The sequence below is a fragment of the Emydura macquarii genome, unplaced genomic scaffold, assembly GCF_026122565.2.
Source record: "Emydura macquarii macquarii isolate MOO-44397 ecotype Brisbane River unplaced genomic scaffold, CSIRO-AGI_Emac_v2 contig_2699, whole genome shotgun sequence".
NCBI lineage: Eukaryota > Metazoa > Chordata > Testudines > Chelidae > Emydura > Emydura macquarii.
Window position 1 is genome coordinate 3554619 of NW_027132836.1, and position 16401 is coordinate 3571019.

At 57.4% G+C, this 16401-nt stretch overlaps 1 pseudogene; it reads right to left on the reverse strand.

Moving 5' to 3' along the window:
• Positions 1–9927: 9927 nt before the first annotated feature.
• LOC137164955 (carbonic anhydrase 2 pseudogene) lies at positions 9928–10755 on the reverse strand (annotated as a pseudogene).
• Positions 10756–16401: the final 5646 nt, after the last annotated feature.

Here is a 16401-nt window from a genome sequence, read left to right on the forward strand (position 1 = left end):
GGGGGTCTCTTCTCACCTCTCCCCAAATACAGGACCGTTAACTGTAAACTTACCTGTATGGGGGGGTGTTCCTCGAAATACATGTCTTTTACATTAGGAGTGTCTGAACTGCTTATGCAGATAAGTCACTAAAAGGGAACCTTGGGAATCTGACGTGTGGCTATAACTTTCTTTGAAGGGCACGGAAGAGGATTAGGAAGACAAAAGGGTTAAAATCTACCTCCCTGTCCATAAATCCCTTTCTAAGAGCTTTTACTTGATGGATGTCTGTCTTTTATAGCATAGTAATTAGCCCCTGTTTACAAATATTAAGACCTTATCTGAGCGACCCACAATGAGATGCCAACCAGTTGGGGGATGTAGTAAATGCAAAAAATTAACCAGCTAAACCAAAGACACCTAGCATCATGTCCAAACGGCTGTAGAACTGTTGCAAGCTACAAGGAGAATGGGTTCCAAAGTTTCTAGGGCCTTGCATGAAACTCTCCCTTGGTTCTGGTGGGATGAAACGGAAATGCCGCTTCTCTGCCGAATGCTGGATTTCATCGGCAATGGTGCGTTGTTTGGATTTTTTGGTGTCCTGTTCTCTCCTCCACTCTATGTTCCCCACGGTGCTGTTGTATGTTGAGAAGCTGTTTGAGTTCTTGATGCAAGGCAGCAAATGTGTCCTCTTAGCTCATGTCCTGAACTGAAAAGCATTGGCAGATTTTCTGTCTCTAGATCTGGGGACGAGGGGTTAAAAGTGATTGAGTGCTGGTGAATCAACCCTGCCCTGCCAAAGTCCTTCAGGATTACAGACCTCAAAGTTGGTTTAAGTTGTGCAGTTGAATATACTTAAGAACACTAGACTTCGTTGCTGATCACACGTGAATGGCCCACTTTCTAAAGATCATATCGCTGCAGGATTTCCACATCTGGGTTTTAGCTGCTTGGCATGAAACTGGTAAAACTCCTTCACTTTTAATGGTTTTTGAGACTCAAAAGCAGCCGTAGGTCCCCTATTGGCTGTTGCAAACTGTTACCCAATATAATACTGCTACCCTCAGTGATCCACTGGGTTTCCTCCTGGCCACAATGGCCACAGGAGAGCTCCTATTGGAAACTGGACGTCTGCACTGCTCCAAGACTATCAAATCTCCTGTATCTGTCTCAGATTCACTCTGACTTCCTAGTCAGTTGCCTACATTTTTCTTGAAGTGCTTTCCGTCAGTGCCTTGGCACCCTGTTCTGACATGGGAGGATATTTCAGCGCCACTTCTATATATGTGATCAAATGCCTCGTGTTGGTGAGGACTAGCTATGCCTAGCGTCACCAAGTTTAAACATGAATGGATCTTTGGCCCTGTGCCCAGCGATCTGCTGTCCTCCCTGAGAAATGGAGCTGGGGGTTTTTACTGGTTCTAAAACTGCTATGACTGACCTGCAGGGGATAGACTAGATGGCAAGCTCTTTGAGGCAGGATCGCTCTTACTCGGTTTGCATTGCATCACCGTTGTGGGGCCCTGATCTAAATAATAAATACAGCTCTCGGGGGAAAATTGCTGTACTTAAGGAACCCATAGTAAAGCTACACTAACAATAATTATTTGAAACCATGGCTATTTCTAGCATGGTTTCAACACCACAGGGCCAAATTGTAAGAAGGTTATTGTAGTATTTTATTTAACTAGTATGAGCTAATTTCAAGGCAGTTGGGTACAAGCCATTAATTCAGTTGGGGCTTCTGATATCCTGAGAGAGATTAAAGCTAAAGCACTCAAATCACACTAAGATATAATTAGTCCCACAATAAAACTTTCTGCTTCTCTGGCCCTGTGTCCAAACCTCATATTTCTGAAAACAAAAGGTCAGAGACTTCTCCAGTTTTAAAAGAAAAATTAAAAGCAAGTCTCTCTCTAAATCTATTTATCAGTGTGAAACACTAACATCTCAGAGGGGTAGCTGTGTTAGTCAGCAAAAACAACCAGAGTCCTGTAGCACCTTAAAGACTAACACATTTCTGCAGGTATAAGCTTTTGTGGGCTGCAACCTTTGTTGGCTGAGTGACATTGATTTTATCCATGGAAGAATCGGCACTAGGGAACCTAGTTCTGTTCTATGCCACCACGGATGGCAATTCTAATTAAACTTCTAAATGATTCCTGCCTTAAGAAACACAGCCTTCATTCTTAAACAGGCTGGAAGGCATCCTGTGGGTTTTGAAAACTGCTCTGTATCTAGATACCAAAGGCTTAGTAGAATTCAAAAAAGGGTTAGACATTTATTGAGGTAAGGAGAATATCCCCAGTTATGAAAAAGTGATGCCATGCCTCAGGACATACGGCAATCACTGATTGTTGTGGGTAAGATGATGTATCCCCTATGGATTACTTATTCCATAATTATCGACTGTGGCTTCTTGCATCTTCCTCTGAAGCATTTGATACTGGCCTCTGTCAGAGAAAAGGTGCTGGACTAGTGGATTAGCTAGACCGCTGGTCTGCTCTGGTATGGTTATTGCTGTGTCTTAGACACAAGGAAAATCTATACTACACTTGTATTTTAAATTTTCTGGAAGCTTTTATTTAAAACTTGACCCTTTGAGAGCCTTAATTTAGTGCTAGACAAGCGGAGAATGTTACTCCCAAATGAAGACGAAGAGAGGGTCTCTGTCTCTGTCAAATGAATCGGGGCCGTGTCTGATCTTGGCTAAAGCAACGTAAAGCTAGAAGTTTACCTTGGTGTGGTACAGTACACACCCTGACCATTTTGTGTCACTTCCGAAGTTCTAGTCCATTGACCAGTGGTAGGTGGTTAGGTCTACACTACAGCTGGAGCTAGCATTCCAGCTCAGGTGTAGACAGTCCAGCTAATGGGGCTGGAACGGCTGCACTACAAATAGCAGAGTGGATGTTTCAGCTACAGCAGAGACTTGGGCTAGCCAGGTGAGTGTCTGCCAGAACCTCAACATCCACGCAGCTGTTTTTAGCATGCCGGGGGGGGGTCTGTCTACCTGGGCAGCTCTCTCCAAGCTGTGGTGCAGGAAAAAAAAATCCTCTGGTTAGCTGACTTGGGTTCAATGGTCAGCGAAGATATGGCAGCTCCACTTTGAACTCAGACTACAGTGTGAGTTAGTCTGCAGGATAGCCGGGGGCTGAGCCCAGCCTGCTAACCCGAGTCAGACGTTGAGTGGCAGTGCCTTCACTGCTCTTTTAACCTGCTAGCTGACTCCAGTAAAGAACACGGGTTTTTTTGCACTGTAGACGTATCCTTAGGGTCTCAAGTACCTTTTGAAAGTACCGTAAGCCACTTCTGAAAAAGGGTTTGCGAGTCTCAACAGCTCGCACAGGTAGTGTCTGTAGATGTGGCATTGCCATGACGAAAGGATACAAACAACTTTCGGGGAGAATAACTGAGCTCAGTGCAGGATTGGATAGTTTTGGTAGGAGTAGGAGGGTCAAACTCCGCTGCGGAGCATTCAGTGCAGCTGCAATGCACTGGGGTGGGGATTGGACCCACAAAGGTAGCTTTGTCGCCTTTGCGTCCCCAAATCAGGCTTTCTTGGCACTGGGCCAGTCTCAAATGCAGCTGAGAGCAGCCCTCAGGATGCTTTTAAGTTGTTGACAGCATTTGGTCCCACAGGGGCTGTTCCAGCTGCGGAGGGCCACTACGGGGCAGCAGCGCAGCTGGCAGGACCATGGCGTAGGAGTCATTCAACTCTTCCCTGTCACCCAACACTCCCCTGGGCTGGTCTGATCCATCAGGTGCACGTTAAATCAGCCCTGGCACAAAATCCACTTGCCTGTTGTTTACAATAATAAATGTGCTTCCTCCTAAAAATAAAAATCAAGTTACCTGGCCTGGGTCAGTAGGATTTTGCAGGGCTGATTCAGAAGTTTGTATTTTAATGTATGCTACAAAAGCACGAGTGACTCATCTGGAAGTGCCTAACCAGAGTGCTTGATCTCTCAACCTTAATGTTGCATGAAGAGTTTTAAAATTAATAATTAAATTGTAATTCTCCACTCTATAGATCTTAGAAGCTTCACAAACCTTCCTAAAAAGATCAGCAGTCTGTAGTCAATGTGTTTGAGTGGTCCCAAGTGGATGACCTGGTTCTCTTCTATCTATTTCACTAGCTATATTTGAGTAAAAATAAATCCTGCAATAGGAGCTTGCTCCAGATAACTGCCGGAGCATGCCAACTCTATTGTGGGGTATTTCTGGAGGCTTTTGTTTTGTCTGTCTCCCATCTCTCAACTGTCCTTTATCTGGAGAGTAGTCCCATCTCTTGCATCTGCATTTCCTTCCCGGCACCCCAAAATGTCCTGCTGCTTTTGGTGCATGTATCTAATAAACAGATGTTTATACCTCACTCTTTTACGGTTTGCAGCAATTTTCAGCTTCCTGTTTTGGCTGAGTCTGTGGAAAGGGAGCATGTGCAGTCTGACTTTAAGATGAAAACTAGCCACTCTGCTGTTTGAATATGATTCGTCTCCTGTAAGATTAGATGTGATTCTGTCAGACAGCGCTAGGACTCATTATGGTAGGGCTGCCCTGAACAAAAAGAAATCTTTTCCAGCAAGTTCAGCTCTGAGTACAGCTTCTTCAGCCTCCTTTGGTTTCTGAATCTCTAGGCTCTCACTTAAAGGCAGTTATTTCAATAGCATTTCTTTGCATGTCCTAGTTGACCTACGACATTTATTTTTTTAAAGTCACCCTCCCCCTTTCCACTGTGCAGAGTAAATCTCCCTCCATTTAAATGATGTCGCAAATCAGACGGGTCTGACTTTGGCTAAGATGTTCCACTCAGCCAGATGAGATGTGAGCGGATCCATAGTGACAGACTGCTGGCAGAGGAGAATGAATGATCCCATGGATCTGCCATGCTTGATGGGAAAATAGCTTGGAGATCTTGTGTGTCTGTACGTGCTGGAAAGCACCTGGGAAAAGACAGCTTTGTCAGGGCGAGGGGCAGGTGTGCGTGCTGCGCTGCCTCAGGGGAAGGCAAGGCTGAATCAGCAGGGCCTGGCAAGCACAGAGGCCCACTTGCCAGGCAGTTGTGACCAGCAGCTCAGACTGTTTCTTTATCAGCTTGTTCACTAGGAAGGGCGACTGCAGGAGCTGGTTCCAGAGGAATGCCGAGTGAGCAAGCTATTGCACGGGAACTGCTGCAGTGGGGGACGTGACAGTGGCCTAGTAAAGTAGGGAGGCGGCTGTTATTAATAGGTGCGCTACAAAAGCTTTAACTAGCCCGTAAGTGACTGATAACTGTTGCCTCCTGCTCTCGCTCTCAGAGACTGTGACCCCCAGTGCGCTGGGAACAGTGGTATTTGTCAGCAGCAGCAGGAGGAGGCTGGGTGTAATGCAGGTGGGTGCCACCTTTAGTTTTGGGGTGGCCGAGAAGAGACTAAATCTGACCAGCTAAACTGCTTTCTAGTGCCTGTCTCCGGAAGCTACACATCTGTTCCACTGCCAGTCCTTTGACATGCTCTGGGGGAAGGAGTTTGGGGCTTGGCGACATCTCTCCTAAAACCCCCCGCTCTTTACCACCACCGACCTTTCTGATCTGGTGCATGGAGCGTGTCCAGTCGTACAAGCGGAAGCAGCATTCTTTTACAAGCATCCTGCCAGGGATCTCGCTGTAGTGTCTGAGCACACTCCTCACACAGCTGGCCTGGCCATCCGAGCAGCGTAGGCATGCAGATGACAGGATCAGGAAGGTGCTTACCAGCCCAAGCTCTGTAACTGGGCTTTTGCAACGTGCCTGTCTCCCGCACCCATAGATCCACGCGTGGCCTCCTGCACCACACCCCTCGTGGAACTGCCTGGGGCCACCTACTGCATGAGGGAAGGGGCTGAGGGAGCTAGAACATACAGAACAAAGATAAATAGAAAACGAGATGGGAATGGAGACCGGGATGGCAGCTGTGCTAGGGCCTGATGGTACGTGTTCAGCCACCATGCATCAGAGGGAGAAGCACTGCCTTAGGCCGTACTGGCTGTAGCTAGGGAGAGGACAGCGGCATGTAGTGTCAGGTCTGCTGCTGGCCCAAAGATAGGAAGAGCCGATCTCTCTCTGTCAGTGCTTGCTGCATGGGACCCGCTCGGCTCTGGACTCCTGATCACAAGTCCTGTGAACGTGCTAGCATTACAAGCTTGAGTAAATCTCTGCTCTTCCGAACAGGAGCCACGTGAGCAGATCGGGGACAGGAGCAGAGGAGAAGCCTCAAGCTGCACCTTGCTACCCCCCAGCTCTTGTTTCATAGTGGGCTCTCATTCTGCTCTCACAGGCCGGAGGGTGTTTGTCTTGCTGTGTTCCTGTCCCAGAAACACTGGCCCAGGCCTGCAGTCTGGCTGGGGCCTGAGAACCAAGTCATGCCGAACCAGTTAAGCAAGACTCCGAAGCCACAGTCACTCACAACAGCTGCTCTGCCTTTCAGCATGGGGCTTCACACCTGTCACTGCAGTGCTGACGTATTATAGGTCTAGGCCCAGCCGTGTTACTCATTCCACGAATCCATCCATCCTCATTCACTCACCCTCTCGCACCACTGACGTGCTGTGTGGGCTTGGACGAGCGACCTGTGTGTTCACTCTTCACTGACCTCCCGCCTAGTGTGAGGATGAGCTGCTAGTCTGCACCATTCTTTGTATGAGTGGAGACTTACTGTTCCCGTCCGCGGCAGGTGGAGTCTAGCAGCATGTGCCACTGCTAACGGCTGGTTTGATTCTGGCTGCTTGGCGGGGGAGGTTTCCTGCTACTGCCGGGTGGCTTAGAATGGAGGAAAATAGCCAGAGTTAGACAGTTTGTTTATAAACGCGCCTCTCTGAGCTCAGGGAGTGAGTTTGAAGAGAAGGGGGTGAATGTGCTGACGTTTCCAAGGCAAATTGCCTGAGCCAATTGTGTGCAATGCCAAGTTGTTCTTCGGGCAGGGGAACTCTCCCACAGCTACCCCAGTGTAATGGGAGCCCCTGGGGGGGGGGCTGGGGTAGTAGAGTGGCTGGATCACAGTAATGGGTGCTGCTGTTGCTGCAGACACCCTACCATTGAATGCAGAGGAGTCCCTCTCCATGCTGAATGGGCGGGGGCGGGGGGGATGTTTAGTGGTTACAGAACAGCCCTGACCACTTGGGAAACCTGAGTTCTCCGGGCTTGGCTATGGGTGGCTTGTAAGCCACTGATTAAGTCACTTCGGTGCCTTGCATTCCCCATCTCTAGAAAGGGATGATAGGCCTTCTAAAGTAAGTGCTGTTTGTACAGCACCTTGCGATCCTCTGCGGGAAGGCTGGGGAAGCGCCAAGCTAAGCATGTCCCTCTAGTGGGTTGTCCTGCTTTCGTCTGTACTGGCTCGGTCACCTGGCTCTCATCTGGACGACTCCTCCCTAGCATCTGGGGTGCCCAAGTCACTGGTGGCGCTGATGGAGTAGATGTGGACCAGCACGGGCTAGTTGCTTTCTTTCCTCTTGCACTTGAAGGCCTGCTCTAGCCTGCATCCCATCCCCCTGCAGCTCCCTCACTTCTCTCAGCAGGGAATGGGCCCAAGCCTTGTAAGCAGCACCAGGCTCATGTCTCCTTGCAGCTCCTGCCTCCCTGCTGTGACTACACACAGCTGCACAAGTCAGGCCCGCTTCTTGCCAACACTGCAGTGCAGGACGTGCCCAGCTACAGGAGCGATGCACACAGACACCTCGGCCCAGGGGATTAGTGACACAGCCATGGGCCGGAGACGGGCTGGCAGCAGATCTGGTACTAGCCCCATGTCCCATCTGCCTGACTTCCCAAACCCCTTTCTCTGGAGCAGCTGCCACGGCCTGCAAGGCCTGCTTTTCTCCCTGCTTTAGCAAACACTCCCTTTTCCACACCGTGGGCACACATCAGCCATTTACCCGAGCTCTGGGGCTTCTCTTCCTGCTCCCCCTCCTCCCCTCTCTGCTGGTCCCACAGCTGGAGTTTGCAGACTCCTGAACTAAGACAATTATAAGCAGGCTGTGCCCAGTTCTCTTTTCTCCGTGTGCCCCCTGGTGTCCATCTCTTTCATAACACGGGTTTCGAGAGGAATGGCTTAGCTCAGCGGTTCCCAGCCTTTTTGGCTCGAGGGCCACAGATGATATTTTTTACAACCCTGAAGGGCCACCCGTCTCCCCCAGCAGCCCCCCCACCGCCGCCACCACTACTACTGCAGCCAGACAGTGGGAGTTCAGCAAGGATGCTGCCTCCTCGCTGATCTCCCGTCCCCCCGGCTGCAGCAGGGAAACCACACGTGTCCTGTAGCCCTGTGCACTCCACCTGGGTCCCCGGGCAGCGGCTCCCTTCTGCAGCCAGGGGGACGGGAGATCAATGTTTCCCTCCCTCTGGCTCCAGCAGGGACCCCAGCGCCTATGGACCTAAACCGAGCGCTGTGCTGTGTTCCCTGCTACAGCCAGGGGGTGGGCAGCGCTGATTTCTTGTCCCCTTGGCTGTAGCAAGAAGCCTGCACCCATCTTGTAGCAAGGCGCGCCGACTGGGTCCTTAGGCCGTGGATCCCTTCTGCAGCTACTCTGAAAGCCCTTGTGGGCCACTTTTGGCCACAAGTTGGGAGTCACTGCCCTAGCTGCTGTTGGCCGACGTCTTCTAGGAAAAGCTCTGCTGTCCCTCTTTGTCCATGTAGCTTATCACCAGAGCTGTGCGTGGGGCAGTTCTCAGACACTCGCACCAGGCAGGGCCCATCAGGCCGTATCCGTCTGCCAGGGGGTGGTACAGCCTGTGTGAGTGCTTCTCCAGTCCCCTCCCGTCTTAGTCGTCGCTGTCCTAAGAAGGCCGAAATAAGCAAGTCTTGCATTTCCTGGTGAAGGCAGCAGTGTCTCATTATCAGGAGGGCAGGGCTCGGCTCCTGGGTCGCTTGCCAAGAAAGCTGCGTGCTCCGGTCTCAGGAATTTGATCCTTGAGGGTGTCCGAGTGTTGAACTCCCTGGGCGGGAGCCACTCGTAGTCCAAGGCCACTTGAATAGCAGCAAGGTCCCCTCAGTCCTTCAGCTCACTGAGCACCCACCGCATCACGGAGCACGGCAGTGGGGCAGAGCAGGCTGTGCTAAATCTGCACTAGTTAAACGGCCAGATCTGTATTTCAGCTGCCGTCAGTCTGCCTGCACAGCTCTAGTGTGACTGGAAAGGAGCTTGTTTTGGTTGAACTGAGATTCCCAACTGCCTCACGTTAACGTGCACTGAGTGTTCGCCCCAGGCTTGTAACACACACTGTAACCACACGACACGCTGGGTGTTGAACCCATTCAGGCTTCCTAGACATGGCTTTCCTGTAGCTGCCTGTAAAAGGGCTGTTGGCTCCTTACCAGTGTTTCTGGGAATTCAGGATGCTGCCCCCAGGGGGATCTTGTGAAGCGCCCCACGTGCAGGAGGGGCAGCCCTGTCTGGCTGTCATTAAGAATGTCCCCTGCAGACGCTCTGCAACGATAAACTCCATTTCCCAAACAGCTGCTGCCCAAAACTTCCCTTGGCCATTCGCAGCCTGCCCCGTCTTTGCGGTAAGCGCCTGTGGAGGGCAGGTTCCCCCAGAGCCTGCCCCAGGACACGTCTCGCTCTGCTGCTGGGTAAGAGTAACGATGGGCCGGGGCCGGTGGCGGTTTGTTCTAATGCAGCCTGGCAGTCGCCCACCCCGACTGCAGCAGGGCAGGCCCTTGGTGAGCTAGGATCACTGCCAGCCCTGTGCTGCTTTCCCTTCTCTCTCTCAGCTGGGCACTTCTGCCCTGCCTGGCTCTGCTGCTCCTCCCCCTCCCACGGCTGAGGGCAGCTCCCAGGGCCCTGGTTCCTGCCCGGCCTCGACCCAGCAGCTGGTGTCCCCGGGCAGTGCAGTGACCCCCAGCAGAGCGCTACGTCGGGGGAAGGAAGCAGCCCGGCGTGAGCATGGGCAGGGTGTTTATTGAGCAGGGGGCGGCAGGACAGGCGCGGCACTCAGCAAAAGTTGGCCTGCAGCTCCCGGCCGTGCAGGGGCTGGCACGGCCGCCAGTTGTCTTGCAGGGCACAGGGCGGCTCCCCGGCCGCGCTGCTCAGGAGGCCGCGCAGGGCCCCCAGCTGCTCCGTGCCCATGGCCACGGGCTCCCGCAGCACGAGCCAGGTGACGCTCTCCAGCAGCGGCGGGGTGGTCAGCGAGCCTGGGTACGTCCAGAAGTCGCCGCAAGCGGGCAGCAGCTCCCGTGGCTGGAAGGCGGAGAAGGGCGCCCGGGTGCCCCGGGTGCGCACGGAGCCCAGCGCCCCTACCAGCGTCTGCAGGGCCGGGCAGGGCTGGCCCAGGCACAACAGCACGGCCACCACGGCCAGGCCGTCGGGGTGGCGCAGCGCCTGGCTCAGCTCCTTGTGACGGGCCTGCCAGTGCACCAGGTGCAGCTCGGCTGGGAAGCGGCGCCCCTCCAGCGTGTGCTCCGAGCCCTGCTCCGGCCCCGAGCCCCAGTGCAGGTGCAGCTGGGCCAGGCGGTAAGGGCCCTCCAGGGGCCCCCCAGCCAGCACGGAGCCCTCCCCGAACTGCACCTGCACCGTGTGCCCGTTGTTGATGATGCTCTGCGCCGTGGTCGGGTCATAGTTGAACTGGAGCGGCCGCAGCGTGGCATTGTAGCGGGTGTCCTGGGCCCGGATGTCGATGGGGGACTGCCGCTGCCCCCGGGCGATGGGGAAGTGCTCGTGCCAATGCTCGGGGCCGTTGTCGGGGCCGTAGCCCCACGTGTGGGACGTGGCTCTGTCTGCACCCCAGCAGCCGGCCTTCCCGCAGCAGCCCCAGCAGCTCATGGTGAGCGGCCTGCCTGCCCTTGGGCTGGGCAGTGATTGTCACAGTCATGGCCATGTCACAGCCGGGGGCCGGACCAGCACCTGGGGGCACAGGGGGAGGAGGCAGGGGCTAGGCGCTCCAGGGGCCGCCTCCACGAGGAGGGGAGAAGGAAGCAATTGTGCCTTGGCTGCGGCTGCCTGGGGTCCTGCTCCCTTTGCCCAGGTAGAGGCACTGTGGTTCCACCGAGCCATGCACCTCCGCGCCCTGCTGGGGGGCAGCGGGACCCCTATCCCTGCAGCTCTCAGCCTTCCCAGACTCCTGCCCCCTTCCCGCAGTCTGATTATCCTGTGTACCCCCTTTCACCTCCCTTAACACCTCCTTGCTTACAAAATCAGCCGGAAAGACACAAGTGCCCCAGCCCCCGGTTACGGAGACGTTGCCGACTTTCTCAAGCCGTGGGGCTATAACTCCGGTACTCCCGGGCCGGGGGCAGCCTGCAGAGCACGATGAGCCAGGCAGGGGCTGGAGGAAAGACGCGTTGGTCCTGACTGCTAGAGGGCTGTAAAACTAGGCCACTCTCGGTGAATGGCTGTGCCCCGGCAGAGCTCTGCCACACGTAGCCTGGGTGAGAGTCACGGCCCACAGGGAGCCCTCCAGCTCCGCCCAAAATGCCAGGGCTGGCTCTGCTGTTCTCTTCTTCCCCCCACCCCCCATTCAGAGGCTGTTACCTTGGAGCACAGGTGTGGGGCAGGGCAGGGCGGTGCTGGCGGGGGCAGCAGGGCTGGAGCGGAGGCAGGGATACCAGTCATTTCCTCCTGACTCATGTTCCTTGCACTGTGGCTTTCTGCCTCTCCCTATGTGCCCTTGACTCCAGCCTCCCTGGAGAATCTCCCAGGTTAGCTCCCCTGGGCTTCCCAGACTTCCTGGCAAATCCCCCCAGGGAATCCCCCAGGGACGAGGGGTCTGGGCTGAGGGTTTCTCTGTGCTAGAAGTGTTTATTTTCCCCTCTCCTGCTGCTGCAGCTGTCTGTTCTGAATGCTCCCAGCCCAGGGCCAGGAGCAGCTCAGGCCGGCAGAGGGCCCTTGCCCGCTTGACCAGTCATGGCGCCTGCTCTGGCCCAAGACACACACCTCAAAGGGTTTCCCACCCTGTGGAACAAGGCAGGGAAGCAAACAGGGCCCAGCGCTTGGCGGCCCAGCCAGGCATCTGTCCCAGCTCCATTTGCAGCCCAGGCCCGCTGCTCCCCTTCACCTGCATGTGCTCTAGCCCCAGGAGCCTGCCAGATTTTCCTCTCCGATGAGCAGGGAGGTCGTGCAGCCTCCCAGAGAGAAATGACAGATACGGCCTGGTCTGCTCTCAGCGGATTAGCCTGACAGCGAAAAGCAGGCTCGGAAGGGCCGTTGCTCCCAGAACAAGGCCCTCAGTGCCGGGCTGGTTCCCCCGGAGCTCCATGGGCGCCCTGAGGGAGACGGAGACGCGGTAGTAGCAGCACAGGAGCACTCCAGGGGGGCGTCGCAGGGAGGTGTCCCGTCCCAGTGCTGCAGCTGCCTGTTACAAGGGGCCGGTGCACTGTGGTTTCCTCCCCTACCCCTGGCAGGCAGTGGGCGAGCAGCTCTGAGCACGGGAAAGCTTAGAGATGGGGCAGGGGGGAATCGTGGACGGTTTGGGGCTTGGTGGGGGCCGGGGGAAGGTGTCGGGTTCACTTCGCAGCCTGGCTGCTGTTCCTCCCTCTCCAAGGCTGGGCTTGAAGCGCCCCAGTGACCCCAGCCCCCTGCTTTTTGCCTGTGGGGATTCTGAGGCCCTGCGTTGTGTTTCCTGGGGCGGGGAAGAGCTGCGGGACTCCCCCTGGGCCCAAGGGCAGGGGGCAGCCCCGTTGTGGGGAAGAGGGAAGCAGCTGCCCCAGTCGGGATGTCGGCCACGTTGTCTGTCTCAGGCCTGGGGGCTTCCTTCGCAGCGCACAGAGCAGCGGTGCGTGCTGGCGGGCGTGGGAGGGGAAGGCGCAGCAGCCGGGGTTTCTGCCAGCTCTGCCTGGGCCCCACCTGTGCCATGGAGCGCCCCTCCCTGCCTGTGCCCTCCCCTCACCTGAGCTGCTGCTGTGACGTGTCCTGCCCCTTGCGTGCCCCCGTGCCGCCTTTATGTCTCATGGGAACGCCCAGGGCCCAGCTCCGAGGTTCTGCTTCTTGCTCAGGACAGGTTTTATGGCACGATCCCTGACTGGCCTGTCACCTCCTTAAAGCAGAGCTGGCAGGGGATGGGGGCAAGTGCCCCCCACACCCCTCCAGCATCACAGCTCGGTGCCCCCTGTGGTTCTCATTCACTTCCCGCCAGCTCGGCTCAGACACGGTAATGAATCGCCTCCCCCCGGCCCAGCCCGTAGCTCCCGGGGCGCTGGAGGAGGGTCAGGAGGGGAGCCCTGCAGCTGTTTCAGAGGGTGTCTTCGCGGGGGTCTGTGCGCACACAAACACATCCATCCTGCGTGCTGGCCCGGGGCAGCCCCAGCACCATTTCCTGCCTCGCTGCTGGTCTCTCTCCTCCATTTCCTCTGGCTGTTTGTTTTCAGCGCTGTGCTGCTTGCACACGCGGTCCCTGCACTGCATCCTTCTCTCCAGCCGGCGCCCATCCTACCTCCCCGGGCCCCATCTTCTCACACAGGGCCCCTGCTCTCAATCCCTGACAGCCGGCCGCCAGCTCCCAGCGCTCCCCCACAGCCGCTCTGCTGCACCCGTCCCCCCGGGCATGAGTGCTCCCAGCTGAGATCTGCTGCACCGGGACCACAGCCTGCACCTAGCCCTGCTGCTGATCCGAGCTCGGGGAGGTGCGGGGGGAGTCCTGGCAGACGTCAGATAGCGCTGCCTGGCTGCCAGGGGGGGCACAGCTGCTGGGAGAGCTACTGTGTCCAAGCAGCTGTGGCTGGTGGGACCGGGCTCGCCAAGGGTGTAAGGCCAGCACAGCCCCCTTTACAGGTGCCCCCAGGCGGCACGGCCGCTCGCAGTTGGACAGAGTTGCACTGAGCTCAGAGCTGGGCCATGGCCAAAGCACACCTGCTCCCAGCGCCGTGTGGGGGCGCCCTGGAGAGCATGCTAATGCAATTAGTGCTCATTTACATGTGACCCGAATTACCCCACCTGCTGCCAGCTGGCTGTGCCCCGTCTCCTGTCACTCACTGGCGCCTTGCCTCCATCAGGGCTGCCCCCGTCTTGTGCCTGGGGAAGGAGGGGGCAGCGGGTGCTGCAGGGAGCTGCTGAATGCTGGCAGGGGGAGATGGGAGGGGCTCCTGGCTGCCGGCACCGGTTAGCATGGACATCACGGCAGCGGGGCTGGGGTGCGAGCCGGGGTCAGCCTGCTCTGTGGGCATCGCCCAGGCTGCCAGAGGAAGGCTCCAGAGCAGGGGGGGCCCAGGTTGGCTGGACTCGGGCTCCTAGCCGGTCTGTGCCGGGGCCAAGGCATCAGCACAAACCTGTCGCTTCACAGGTGTCACAGCCGGGCTCTGGGCCCCGGCACCCAGCAAGGCCTGGAGCACAAGCCGCAGAGCTGCGTGACTCACGCCCGCCCCTCCGGCCCCACAGAGAGGCTCTGGGCCAGGGCCAGGCGGGGAGGAATCCCATGTGCAGATGGTGCACACACACACACACACACACACACACACACACACACACACCCCCCCCCAGGGATGCACGGAGTTGATCACACAGGGGACCCCACCTCCAGCGACGGTCCCAGCTGGGCGTGTGGGGCACCAGGGAGAACGCGCCAATCCCCTCAAAGTGCGGCTGCCCTCATTCAGTTGTGGGCTTAGTGGCTGGAAAGGGGACACCCCCCAGCTGAGCCCTGCCGCGGGGAAGGAACAGCTCCCTCCATTTGCCACCAGCCCCAGTCTGTTCCTGGGGCCCTGGGAGCTGGGTCTCTGGAGGGGGGGGCAGCAGCGGGGCCAGAGTGGAGAATTCCTTCCAGCCAGCAGCCGTGAGCCGGAGGGGGGGGGGGGGGGCAGGATGTGGGGGAGCAGCGGCGTTCCCACAGCTGCTCCCTAGAGTGCTCTGTGTGCAGAGAGATGCTGCGCAGGCCTCACCTCACGCCGGCTAATGCCACGCACAGGCCGTCATTCCACAGAGCGGCCCAGTGGGGTGCCAGCCCTGCCCTCCTGCTGGGTGGTAGAGCTGAATGAGCCACCCGGAGCGCCAGGGCGTGTCCTCTCCCAGCCTGGCCTGTCCCTGTGCGTCCTTGGCCTCGTGGCGGGCGCCTTGTCTGAGGGGCAGGGTGCCTGATTGTGCTTTGGCTTAAACCTGGTCCCCAGACGCCTGCAAGCCTGATTTGAAGCAGTGAGTGTATCCGCACAGCCGGCTGCAGCAGCCGCTCACTCATGGTCACGTCTCCCCCAACCCGAAGCGGTGTGGGGCTGTGGGTTCTGCTTGGGGCACAGGTGCTAACAGGCCAGGTTCCCCCCTGGAGCACCTGTCAGAGCAAAGCCGCTCGCTGGCTGAGCAGGACAGGGGCGCGCTGTCCCAGCTGCACCTCGGCTGGCTGCTGCGTCCACCCCCTCTGCCAGCTCCTGTCTGGCGAGCGTGTGGGCCAGGTGATGTGGCAAAGAAACGTGTTGGGGAAAGGGCCAGCTGTGGGGTGGGACTGAATGGGGGGGGGGGGGGTCAGGACTTCGGGGGGGGTGGGGGGGGGGGTCCATGCCCAGCTCCGTCACTGATTTGCTGTGACCCTTCTCACTGCATTGCTGGCAGCCCTTGGGGTGACTTTCTGTGGCTCAGGGATGGTTCCCCCCAGGGGCCTCTTTCGCTGGGTCCTGTCCACAGCCGCGCCCAGCAGGGCATGAGCCGCCACCAGGCCTCTCTGCCCAGTACCTTCCGGGACGCCCCCGGCCAGGCACGCCCTGCTTGTGCCAGGGCCCGGGCTCCAGCTGCACATTCCCATGCAGCAGCACATGCACGGACTGCCGCCCTGCATGACACCCCCCACACCGGCCCTTTCCAGCGGCACTGATTACAGGCATTGCGCCCCATTGGCGCGGTGCTGCTGGCTGTGCCCCTCCTTGCAGTTCCTCACCCTTGAATTATCCGCCTGTTGTATGCAAATTGCACTTGAATTACATCCAAGCTAACTAGGTGCTGGCAGGCCAGCCCCTGCAGCTGCCCTGCTCGGCCATTAGCTGCTAATGGGTGGAGGTTGGTGCACAGCCCGGCCCCGGGCTCCCCCCAGGATGAACACGCAGGAAGGAGAGAGTGGGCAGCAGCTCCCCACACCTCGCAGTGGGATTTCCGTCGCTGACGCTCAGCTCCCTTCCCGAGGGTAGCCGGGCTGTTACCCGGCCATGCCCTGCTCCCTGACACCACGGGACAGCTGGAGCGTCCCAGCAAAGTCACCAGCCCTGCTGTCGGGAACTCAAGGCGTGAGCCTCTCGCAGCCCCTTCCCGTGCTCTGCTCCCGGGGAGCCTGATAGCCCAGCAGTCGCCTGAGCCGGGGGCTACGCACACCTCAGACGGGGCACCCCTGGGGGGCCTTTATACCACAGCCCCGCCACCCCTGAGCCGCAGCCAGCTCCTGCACCGCCAACGGGCAGGCCAAGCAGCCTGGCTCCATGCCGAGCCATGCCGAGGGGCGGGCGTGTGGGGGTCCATGCAGTGTTGCTGTTTATTCGTGGTCTGCTGCCCACCCCCAAGTGG